Source organism: Acipenser ruthenus, chromosome 6 (genome assembly GCF_902713425.1).
Source record: "Acipenser ruthenus chromosome 6, fAciRut3.2 maternal haplotype, whole genome shotgun sequence".
NCBI lineage: Eukaryota > Metazoa > Chordata > Actinopteri > Acipenseriformes > Acipenseridae > Acipenser > Acipenser ruthenus.
In genome coordinates, this window is record NC_081194.1 from 55,454,564 (window position 1) to 55,468,050 (window position 13,487).

Here is a 13,487-nt window from a genome sequence, read left to right on the forward strand (position 1 = left end):
ACATATCTCTACACAGCATTTTAACACACTGTACTGTCCTGCTTTCAAGAAGAGTGAGGCAAAATAGTAAACATCTATACATTCCAGTCGTTCTATTAAGATTAAGAATTGTTTCTGGCAAAGACTGATTTTAGAGCATGGAAACTGTACCTTTAAAGATGCACAGCAAGAAAGCACAGAATGCAGTGTTCAAGGCTGGAGGAACAATGGGATGCAGTACACATGAAAGATGATGAACCAGTCCCTTTCAGTTCAGTGAGACTGCTACAGTATCTCTGGCATACCATCTGCCCCCAATTACATACATCCCCTGTGTTATGTATGGGTTATATTTCATTACAACAGTTAATGTTGCATTCTGGTTAAAACAAGGGAACTTGGGATAGGTAGCGTGAAGTGGGAAGGAACTGGACTTTACATGAGAGTGGGCAAGTCACTGTGCTGAGAGGGATAATCAGCACCTTTGAAATGTTCTTGTACCCTTCTCCTGCTGTGTACCACTCTACCACTTCATCCCTGACTTGTTTTGAAAGCTCCTTGGTCTTCATGTTTGCTTTGTTGGATCACTATGTGAGTTGCAGCTTGAAAGTCTTTATATGCCTGAGGGAAAGTACCTACATGTTAAACCACGTTGAGTACACACAGGCTGAAACCATTTCACTCATCCTACTTCAAAACTCCCCCCCCCTTTGAACCCAAGCCCTCCCCCCAATAGTCCCCTTATGTCCCTTGGGTGGGCTATTTCAGCGGGTGGTGGTGGGCGGGGTTGATGTCGGATCCCCCAAGCTTTCTTCAATAGCGGGGGGCCTAGGACCTTCCAAGCACGCGAACACTGGCAGGGAACCTGGACCCTCCAGCAGGAGCAGCGCTCGTGGCACCTCTGTAAGTTTTGTTTTGTGTTTATTGTCTGAGTGTTTGAAACCTTTTTGTTTGGCCCTCGTGCCGGTTTATTTTGTATTTTTGTATATTAAAAGCTTTATTTTTGAACTTTTCACACTGACTCTGAGTCTCAACCTCTGTCATCCTGTCACACTTACTTATTTATATTCTATATGCATTTTTTAACTTTATCAGTGTGCAGTAGTTTGTGTAGATTCTACATGTAAAGTCTAATTTGAAAGCGTCATGGAGTGTGTGGCGGAGTGTCCCGCCCCTATTTATTATTATTTGTGTTAGTGTTTGCGGCGCGGGTAAAAGCGCCGCGTCTTTTATTATTATATTTAAAAACCCTGTGAGGATGCATGACTGATCAGCTACTGATTATTTAACTAGCTGACAGTCATGCATCCTTACCAGACGCGTGCAGACTCTGGCAGAGGGGTAATAAGATAATTAACAACTAGTTAAACCCTCGGCCAGAGTATAAGAACTGGCAGCTGTCCGTTCTGCAGGGGAAGTGTAGAGAGGAGAGTACGGGAGAGCGGAGAGAGAGAGCGCGAGAGCATATAAAATTAACAATTGCTATATTTAAAAATATATACTTGTTTCTATTTGTTTGGTCATCGCACCTTTTTGTTTTGTGTTTTGTGTTTTGTTTAAATCTTTTGTTTCTGTTTATTTACTTAATAAATCCACGCTGAGTGCAATAGCATTCAGCTTCACCCGCCCATCCACTGTTTTGGTTTGAGTTACTTCCTGGTCCGTGACATCATCAACCTCACCACTGCGAGCCAGACTGTCACAAGTGCCAACAAAATGTGAAAACTTTGCAGGGGGGTGAATACTTCTGCAAACTGCTGTAAATAAAAAGAGTGTGTGCAAATCTGACACTGTAAATTCAATTAGAGAAGTATTACAAAAAACCATGATGTATAGTATGAACACAATAGTGTAATAATAAGAAATGGCAATTAATAGTTTGATCAGGCCCAGCGTTATGGGTGGGCCTTAGGGGGCCTGGCCCGTCCAGTTTAGATTCTAAATTGATTCAGTACCGTCAGCTTCCAGTTCTAGCCGTAGATTCCCGCTGGAATGTCTCAGCACCAACTGTGAATCAAATTTAAAATCAATCCGCGCAAGTGCCGGCTTTTTCTTTTTGACTTGCTGTATTTTTAAGCGCAGTTCACTATTGGACAGTACATACTAAACAAAGACACAATTGGTCCAACAAAGCAAGACGCGGACAGTTCAGTAATATTGCTCCATTCATATGTAGATTCAAGAGAGAAAGGTTTTGGCTGAAAGTAGAAACATTGTGAGTTAGGAGGCATTTTAGAGTGGTATTTAATGACAGATTGTATTGGTAGTTCAGGCTCCATCGTACACAGACTGTCCAGTAACTGCTCCGTTCATTCCTTAAGCAATGTCCAGATTATAAATAGTGGTTTAAAACCCTAACAAGTTAATAAAACATTTAAATCGATTTACTAATTAAAAATGCATTGTATTTCTCTTTATATGTATGTCATCCTTGTTTTTTATCTAAATAAATGCTCGGGACTATTTTCTTAGAACGTCTTTACTCAGCGGAAAGGTACCCGATGAATCAGTACAAGTTCAAGGTAAATTTAGGTTTTAAGGTTTTTCTTTTCTTTTTTTTTCTTTTTTTTTTAAAGAAAACAATGGTTAAATAATGTTCTAATAGAGATAGAGAACTCTCGATGATGGCTCTACCGTGTGAACTTGACTTTCGTTAGCGAACTCGCCTTCAGCTCGGGACGCATAACTCCCGTCACGGTCAATTATCACACATAGAGCCATCATCAACGGGCACTATCACTTAAATAAACAAAAAAAACATTTTCAATGAATCAGGATAAATCAGGCAGCAACGTCACAGCGTGCGTCTCTTCCAATTAAAGCAACAGTAGCATAATATTGCGCAAACCACCAAATTATAATTTTTTGCTGTAGTGTATTCAGAATAAAATAACACCTATCATATAGCAACCTAAACATTCTACATCTGTTTAATTCTAACAATAATATTTATAAAATAATCTTAATAGTGTAAATATTGTAACCTGGCCAAAACAACAGAAAATACATTCCAACATTACAATAGTTTAACATTACTAATTACAACTAGGCATCAAGTACTGACATCAGATTAATCTGAGTCAAGTTATTTTGTTTATTCAATAACCTGTACATATTTCAAAACAAGGATACCTGGTTGTACTTTTAATGGTCAGTGCAAATGTTGACTCCATCCATTCAAAGAAAGTCAACAGTAGATGTTTTACATTGAACTGCAGTCCAGAGTTAAAAAAATAACTCCTTTCCAACTCCCAAGTATCTTGCCTTTTCTTATTAGTCACTGCGTTGTTCTGCTTAACATTTAGTATGTCTTTATATTCATCATAACGTTAAATTACCTTTATAATTTTAATGTTACCCAAGTTTGGATTACTTATTTTAGCACTTGCTATATACATTATTTTATTTCAGTTCACGCATTCAAAGTTGGCTGGTGCCATGCTCCTGGAAGCAGTTTCACGACAGTCATTACACAGAGGAACTCAAACAGGGATCTGGTAACATTAGCTAAAAACAAGGCAATAAAATTGGCAACAATTTTCAAACAGAATACAATTACTGTAGAATGTTGCTATACAAGCATTGCATAATTAATTAGGGTCCTTACGTTTAATATGCAAATAACAACTGGTTTAAGACTGACATAACATGTGTTACGCGTCAGCATTAAAAATAAATAAAATAAAGATGGGTTTCTACTAGTAGCTAATGTATAAGGCGTTGCTGTGACCATATGGAAACAGCTCGGTTACGGGTTTGCTTGTGAAAAAATATTATTTGTACACATAGATTTTAAAATCTTAATAGTATTTTAATTTAATGACAAGCACACAAATGTGTGCATGTTAAATGGATTAAGTAACATATATTGAAAGGCTTCCTTTAGCCACTTTCTTTTGAGACGTGGGCTCTCTTTGGTTACCATATATAGTTAGAGACATAGTGACATACTGAAAATAAAAAAATACTGAAAAACAGTAGCTCAGGGGCCAGTAGTTAAAATTCTAAACGTAGAGCCCTGGACATGCTAAAATATTTTTTTTAGAAACAATAAATAATGTATTTACTGTATGTGGAATAACTTCTTGTGTCCTCAAAATACATGTAAAAATGTAAGTCTGACATATGGACAAACATATAAACAAATGTACAGACAAACAAATTCCCACTGATACTCACAAAAATGCATACTAAATGTATTACCAAGTTTTTATCACAACTCAAAAAAGGGGTTTTCTATACACATGCAAACATGTAATTGTGACCGCATCCACAATATCCCTGTTGTCAGGCATTTCAAGTCCTGGCACATCAGCACAAGCAGACAATGATACTTCTTTGACAATTTTAGTTTTATTTGTCCTTCCTTAGTTAAAATCTTTTTTCTGAGGTAGCACATACATCCATTAAGAAATGATAAGTCATGCTCAGATTAACTTTAAATTTATTTTTTTTTTTAAAACAGACCTTTTTTCAGGAATAAATGGCTTTCGTAATGGAGTTGGCAGTGAGTTTGCTTCAGATCAATATTGCAGCATATAGTATGAGACCTTCAAATAATTAAATGTATTATTTGTATTAAAATTAATTTAAATTATCTTAAATGCCTGGGAACTAAATGGTACAGTGGATAATACTCTAGCCTTTCACCTCAGGAGACCACAGTTTAAATTCAGCGCAGGTCAAGAGTGAAATAACTGGTGGTCTTAACCCTTTGTAGTCCATTGTTTATGAGCAATGGTGGGAGGTGGGAGTGGGAGGTGGGGGGGGGGTAAGTGTATATTGTCACTGCTGGTGCTATCCCACCTCTGTGGATATACTGTGCCTTTCATGAGCACTAAAATTTGTCATAAAAAATGTAACAAAATAAAACACTCAAAAGTTTCTAAAGCATTGGTTTGATCTGTCTGGAAAGTAACATAATTCAGTATTTCAAGAAATATTTCTCTCATTGAGTCAGAAAGAGGTCAACCCCTTTGGGTTCAAATCTGCTCTTCAGACTCGCGCATTCAATATGAATGCTGTGGAGACCAGTGTGATGCCCTTTCTAACCCAGAGGGCAATCATTACAAATCTCTTCCAAGTGGAAAAGCAGATGTCTAGAGAAAATCTGTACCAGGACAAAAAATACAGAGATTTAACAACTGGCAAAACTGGACAATTTGGAATGTGGAAGCAAACATTTGTCTTCTGGTCCTTTTTAAAGATTATTTATGAGTGCTTAAATGATCCAGATTGTATATAATTCTCTAAGTCGTTCCAGCCAATAGCCACTTATTTGTAGTGCAGCAACAGCACAAATCAGACCCCTGCAGTTTGACCTAACCACAGATGGGCCATTTCTTGAAAATGACACAATGACAATGACTTCAACAGATTTCAGGCGAGGTTGCAGCAGTGCAGGATTTTGTCAAGCTGGACCACATACAATTGGGGGTTTCATTATAGGTGTGTTTTATGATGGTACCATTATTCATGATAGTGGAAACAGGTGAAAACGAAGAGTATTAAAGCATAGTGAGAGAATGGTACACATGGTAGAACCTTTGTAAACTGCAAAAGTAATAATGCAAATTTACCATGGTGAACATTTACAGGGGAGGCCCCGCATGTGCTAAAGCACACCTCATATGCCATGTCGGGCCAGGCTAGATGGCAGGCTGATATCATACTATAAGTAGCGCCTCTCGCAGCTCAGCTTGTTATACAGCTAAGCATTCGGCTACATTACAGCTGTGACAGATAAAAACAAATACAATGTGGTCATTTCAGCTGGATTAATTTATGTGACATCATGCAGGAATACAAAAACAATGATCTATTAGGGCAATTCAAACCAAAACTTTGTTCTGTACAAAGTCAATTAAATAAGTCTTAAGACTTCATGTGAAGGTTCCAATGGGGCCTCCAGAGTCTGAAGCCATGGCAATAGAAATACATAATGCACTTGTGAATCCTCCTTTGAAAGACTTATCAGCGGAAACCACTTCTGTAAAGGTCTTGCTCGAGGCTGAGGCTGCATTACCTGCAAGTGGCTTGTGACAGAACTGGCACGAGTGACTCCACTAGTTCATTTGTGAAAAGAGATATGAACAATCTAACAATGGTCAATGTGTTAGAAATACTATACTTAGCAGCATAACAGCATATTCCCCCCACTCTAATGACATGAACAACACAGAATCATGAAAATGTTACCATCACCCACAGTATATTGAATCCTAACATTATCCATTTATGTCTGGATCCATCAAAATTAACTTCTGCTAAAAAATACCTATATTATTATCAGGTCAAGATAGCTAAAAGTGTGACATTCATATGAACATGCATTCATCCATCTCTTGGGATATTCATCCACTGCAGGTGGATAGTAATTGATCACTTTCATAGCTTTTACCTGCAGTGCAAGAATTTCTTTCTGAAAGGAATAATGCTTTTGTGCACGACTTCTTTAAATGGAATACATGAGGTGTTTTTTTATTTAAAGGATGGCTCTCCTTTTAGAGTAAAATTGTACAACTTTTACATAATGTTACGTTGGTTGACTGACAGTAGACTTTTTAAACATGGTACATGGGAAGACAATCTGGCAACCTATTCCCTTGACTGTACAAAAGCTAGCATGTGTATAATTATGCAAACACAATTTGGCGCATTGCATGTACAAGGCATCTCGGAGGCGGAGTCAAGAATTTTATTAAACACAATGCTGACTAATGTTAGTAAAAGGCATTGGAACACCTAGATGTGTCAATAAAATTCCACTCAAGTGATTTCAGTGAGTCTGCGATGAGTTGACGCTGTGGTGCATAGTTTTGGAATTTTCACTGTATTAGCTGGAACTGCAATCCCATTGTTATCATTAATTGCATTTTTTTTATCACTGATTTGTACATGACAACTAATCCTCCTCAAGACCTGCCTGTTTCGACTGCACTTGATCTACCCCTTCTACTATGCACTGGACTTGCTTGACCTTGACCTATCACAGTAGGCTGTGTGGTCCAGTGGTTAAAGAAAAGGGCTTGTAACCAAGAGGTCCCCGGTTCAAATCCCACCTAAGCCACTGACTCATTGTGTGACCCTGAGCAAGTCACTTAACCTCCTTGTGCTCCGTCTTTCGGGTGAGACATAATTGTAAGTGACTCTGCAGCTGATGCATAGTTCACACACCTTAGTCTCTGTAAGTCGCCTTGGATAAAGGTGTCTGCTAAATAAACAAATAATAACTACATACAAAAGCTTTACACTATAAGGTAAACTTTCCATAAGTAACTATCAGTGTAACTAACACATTTTGTCTGCCACCACAAAGGAAACGTGGAGTGCATGGGACACAGAGTCTGCACTGACTGTTTGTAAAGGGAATGCAACATGCTAACTATTTTGCTGTGATGTAAGTCGCCTTGGATAAAGGCGTCTGCTAAATAAACAAATAATAATCCTAACTTCTTGCATCCTTATTGTATTTTAGTAGTATTATTTGCACTTCATGTAAACTACATTGTATTGAGATATTAAGCTGGCATTGTAACCCTGTACTGCCCTGTAACACCTGTAAATAATAATAATAATAATAATAATAATAATAATAATAAAATTATTCTCTACTCCCTGAGGTAAAATGTACCTCTCGTCTATGTCTCTTCTGAGGAATTCTTGCTGATTTCTTTGTTTTCTCATTTAAATATGATACATATCTCAAATGTTTCTCCTAAAACCATTAATTGAGCAACATAAATTAGACATATTTCAAATGAGAGGTACAGTATTTCAGAAACATGAGCAACAAAATAGAAATACATTCAGCTACAGGAACACATGCAAAGCAAAAACGATACAAAAGACACATTTTGAGTTTAAATTACAAAAATGTACCAGAAGACGTTTTGAACGCCATACAAAAATCAACAAATGGTTCAAGGCAGTTTATTTTATTAATATTAACATCTTCAGATAAATATGTTGCCCATAAACTGGAATACTGTACACACTCAAAATCTCTCAGTACACTCAAAATGGGTAAATGATGTTTGACTTTTCTGTGTGACTTTTTCACATCTGTCCAAAATACCAAAGGCTTTGCCACTCAATGCGGTAACTTTCAATTGTATTCCTCTTATCTGATTAGCTGCATTAAGCTGTGGCTGACTGAGTGGATGGAGGTGAACAATGCTGAGATCACACCAATTGGATGAGTGATAGACTACAATGAAACCTGCTATATTAGTATAGTTCTCCAATAAAGACCTACAGTAGAGGCCAGAAACACCTGTAATAATCTTAGGCCACATTTTTCACTGTGCTGTAATGATAATTGGCTTATTTCATTTTGAACGGTAATACGGTTTAATCACATTTTCTGTGATAAACCTGTTTCATATCGTCCTCATTTATTTTTCCTGTTGTACCCTTCAAGTGGGATATATAACATAACATATATAACATGTGCATATTTCAACAAATCTAGGTTCTTTTTTGAGAGCTTTTCCGATAAAGCGGGTTGTAACCTATTATTGACATCTGCCCACTCAATCAGGCACAGTGTGGATGCAGTTGATCAGATTCAGAGTAAACTGAAGGTTAACACATGACGTGGAAAAGACTCTGAAGACTGTACCATGAGCAGCTTTTATGTTTCAGTGAAGAGCACAAATACAGGCCAGAGGACGGGGGAGGGGGGTATTTATACATTCTCAGGCACCTGTTGAAATAAGCCCTAAATAGTTAAAAGCCATAGCTATACATTTGTAGTTCTAGGTCGTTGGAAAATACACCAGGGGTGTGCAATTCATATCACCCGACGCCCGGAACAAGAAGATTTGTGTGAGGGACAGCAAGTTTTACCGTTATACTTTTTTTCTTCTTTTGTCACAAGGTCCTGAAAATTCTAAACTGCGGAAGTCTCGAACATACAAATATATATTTTTTTAAATGCATAACTCTAAACCTCAAAGCAAAAATATATAGAGTACATAAATACACATATAATTTTAATTCACAAACAGTACCACACGTATTTAAATGAATGCAACAATACTATTCGATTGCCTGTGTCTGCAGTAGGAGCCCAATACAAATTACAAAAACCTTTAAACTATTTTATATGTAACAGTTTAGCAATGTATTTATTTTTTTTAAAAGCTACTTAATGTCGGGTGGTTGGCAGTAGGTTTTTAAAGCTATAGATTTTCTTCGTTTGAGCACCTTGCTATCAAACTCCCCTCTCCCACGTCCCTCAGCCTTGCTGTTATCTATCGTCCACCAAAGAACAACTCTGCTTTCATTGTTGAGTTTGTGGAATTCCTCTCCCTAATTTGCACTTCAACTGACAAAATTCTACTCCTAGGTGACTTCAACACCCATGTCGACTTGCCTTCTTCCCCCCTAGTGACCGACTTTGTCACACTCCTGGACTGTCTTGGGCTCTCTCAATCTGTCAACATCCCCACTTACACCCGTGGACACAACCTGGATCTGCTCATCACCAGGGGTCTTGACATCTCCATTCTCTCCGTCTCAGATATCTCTCTCTCTCTGACCATTTCTTAATCACTGCCAATATTAATATTCCTTCACCTTTAGCTACTACTGATACTGTTATTTCCCAAGAAACTTCTAAATCATATCACACTCTCAGAATGTATCTCTTCTTCCCCTCTGACTGGTACTCTACCATCTTCGGTTGACGATGCGGTGACCCTCTACAACACCACCCTTACTCACATCATTGACACAGTTGCCCTGCTTACAACCAGAACAGTGAAGAAACATCGCAACTGCCCATGGTATGCCTTCGAACTTCGACTGCTTAAGTCTACCTGCCGGAAGTTTGAGCGCAAGTGGAGGTTGTCCGGACTAACGGTTCACAGAGAGATCTGGATCGATCACCTCAGTGGCTACAGGTGTGCGCTCCTGCTGCCCTGGTGAAATACTTCTCAGAAATCATATCCATGGGACATGGTAAACCCAATATTCTCTTTAAAACCATTGACCAAATCCTGCATCCAGCTGCTGATAAATCCATCTCCCATTCATCATCCTCTCTTACCAGTCATGATTTCTCCTCTTACTTTCAGAACAAAATTGACACCATCTATTCTATGCTCTCCTGCCACAAACCCAGTATAGTACTCGACCACCTTGACTCCCCTCCGTTTGCCCCTCCTGCTCTCTTCTCCTTCTCTCCTCTCTGCCGATATCTCCAACTCTGTCCCTGGACTCTGGCTTGGTTCCTGTTTATGGAAGCAGTGCTGATGCAAACCTGGTCACTTGCAGTGTCCCTCAAGGGTCTGTTCTTGGGCCTCTTCTCTTCAACATCTACATGCTTCCCTTGGGTCACCTCATCGCCAACATAGCCTCATGTTTCACTCCTATGCAGATGACATCCAGCTCTACTTAAAACTAGACCCTGGCTGTCCCTCTGCCATGGTCCGGCTCTCAGCTTGCATCCAAGTCATCGAGGCCTGGATGTCTGCCAATTTTCTTCAGCTCAACACTAACAAATCTGAACAACTTCTAGTAGGATTGAAAACTCAGCTCAAGAATCTCAATATTGCTGCCTTGAACCTCGGATACTGTCTGCTGCTGCCTTCCCCCACTGTATGAAGCCTTGGTGTACTTTTGGATAGTAACCTCTCCTTTGATGCCCAAATCTCCTCTGTATTCAAATCCTCCTTCTACCACCTCCCACAAGCGTCATCGCCGTTCTTCTGGGTAATGTAGTTTAGAAACCAATCCTTTAACCCTTCCACTTCGGTGAACATTCTACCTGTTTCAGGTCTGACGGACATAACTTGACTTTCGGCTTGTGTATCAGGATAAATATCCACAGAAAGTATACCGTATTATACCTTTCTAAAACAGCTGGGAATTTGAAGATTATTAAGAGAATAATATTTTCACTCTATGATGAAATATACCCTACGATTACCTTGTTTGAATGTAAAAAATACGTTTTAAAATGTACTCTTTAAAATTTATTTTTCTTTAGAAATATAATTTAGTGATCCTAAAAACTGTAAAATTATCAGTGGTAGCCACAACTCTCAGGAAGTAGGATCAGAAAGAATTTTAAAATACCCCGTCTGGTTATCATTTTAGACCAAATTGTTTGACGGATGAGTAATGTGAAGTAGTTCATCATCAGATACATCTGTCAACTCAACAACATCTTCTGTAAAAAAATAATAATAATATATTTTCAGGTCAGTAAGCATTCTTGTATGTATGTAAAGCAATTTAGTGTGCTCTGCTGCACTTTAAAATCATGGTATACATGGTAATCAAAACCGAAACCTATAATATACAAAGGGATGCAATACATATTTAGAGAAGTAATGTTGAAAATTTTACCAGTTAATTTGCAAAAAAAATTCTCCTGTGGTTTGACTTAAGCATTCCTAATAGAATTGCAGCTTGCATTTGGCTATTGACCATCTGTCTTTGGCATATGTGCAATGCCATTGGCATTACAAATACAGTGAGTAGGCTCTTTAGGACTTGTAATATAAGTCAGTGTGATTGAAAGTATTAGTAGGTTATTGGCAGGTCACAGCTATCATAGCGAGCTTATTCTATCTGCAATATATCCCTTATTAACTGGCAGCATAGACATACAGTACAATCGTATCTTGCATGTTGCCACAAATTTTATTATTTCCCTAGTTGTTTTCTTGAAACAATATTTTCTAAATTTATGACAGCCACCTAGCCAGCTCCAGAATACTGTATAACAATAAAGTACTATTTTGATATTTTAATGGGTTAATTAAAGACATTCACTGCATATTTGCAGCATATTTATACAAACATTAAAGTTGTTAAGACTAATTGTATACTGCCATAAACTGCAACAGTTGTGCACGTCAACTTGCAATGCAGGTTTCATGTGTGCAGTTTTGAAAGAAGCACGTTTTAAAAAATGATATCTGGCACCAAAATAGCTAATGAATGTTACACTTGCATCTGACCTCAGCAATGTACTTGGGGTCAAAGCATGTTGAACATAAGAGGAAGCAGTTGGTTGTTTAATGATAGGAAATAAGGAGTGGAATTGTACTTAGGAAGTGTAAGTATAACAAACTAGGTGAAAGTAAGGCATGCAGTGAGCTTTCTTGAACCTCGTATGCCTGTATTCCCTAGGAGGCCATAACTATTTCTCATGATATTAAGAGAGTTTATCATTTAAACATAAACTCAGTTTAGAGGAAACCCTTTGATATATTAAGTCAAATCAATCTAGAGCAGAGGAGATGAAGAATCCAGGTGTTGTCTAAGAATGTGACATTTTGATGCATGGTGTAATCAGAATGCTACAGATATATAGTGTGTTGGGTCACCCAGTTTTCCTCGCAGACTTACTTGCTGATGCAGGTAAAAGAAAAAAAAAAAGCAAAGTAATGTATCTTCCGTACTAGGTTTTGCACAAAGGAATGACATTACAGAAACCAAACATGGTCCCTTGAGAAAGATATGTTAACCATAATGCAACCTTGGGATGTCAGATCTTTAATGCAAAGTATATTATACATAATGCCCACCCCCCCCAGAGCCAGACTGCTGCTGCACACATACCAATGCACAACAAGTGTGGGCTTTGGATAATGAAGATATCTACTGCTGCCAGGCCACTGTGATGTTACACTGCAGGCTCAATATTTCTGAAGGTTTTAAAAAAAAATCAGAACTTCATGAACAGGCTCTGCAGCTATATTATGAAAAGAGGCTTGTTGTATTACAACTTAAATTGTCCATTGCACAGTAGCTCAGAATTAGCTTGAAGCATACAGATTCGGAAGGGTCTTACCAGATTGTAAAGCCCTCATGAGGGTTCTATTGGCATTAGAAAATGGATATGTTAAAAAAAAAAAAGCATTTAAAGTTTTTCTGTTTGTTTTTGTCGTGATTTTATGCAGCACTAGTTTTTGTCACTCCTGAATGCAAACGTTTTCACCAATATTCCATGAGTAATGCAGTTTACTCTGAATTCCATCTGTGGTCTGGTAGCCTTCAGGCCTCATTATCCCAGCGGTGGACTATGTAATGTCATGCGTATTTCCAATAGCCTAAATAATACCTCAATACTAAAAAAAAAAAAATTCTACTTGCACAAAAGCGAACATGGTATGTCATTTTTTTTTTTTTTTTAATGAATTATGATTTGAATGTATTTGTGTAGTTTCAGTATTTAAATTACCGTTAGGGCCTAACACTTATTAGCGAAAAGTTTTAGTAATTAACAATATCTATTATTATATATATAAAGTTTATTCAAAGCCTCCTTCTCGATTTTTTATTGAACTGTATTTGGTATACTAAATTTAAATTGACAGATTGAACGTATAGGACAGCAAGGAAGCAGACTTAGACTTCATTGACAGACAACATTCAGAGGGTGTGTACATGAATACTGTATTCATTTGTAGTTTTTTGACTGCACTATTTTTGTTTGTTCAAATTTAAATGATACACAAATCTGTTGTATTTATTCTCATTTCTGGTCT

At 37.8% G+C, this 13,487-nt stretch overlaps 1 protein-coding gene across 4 annotated transcripts in view; it reads right to left on the minus strand.

Annotated features, from left to right (window-relative positions):
• The window catches only part of LOC117411469 (potassium voltage-gated channel subfamily H member 1-like), a 122,018-nt gene that overhangs the window by 51,597 nt on the left and 56,934 nt on the right, over window positions 1-13,487 (minus strand). The gene's annotated exons all lie outside the window — the stretch shown is intronic.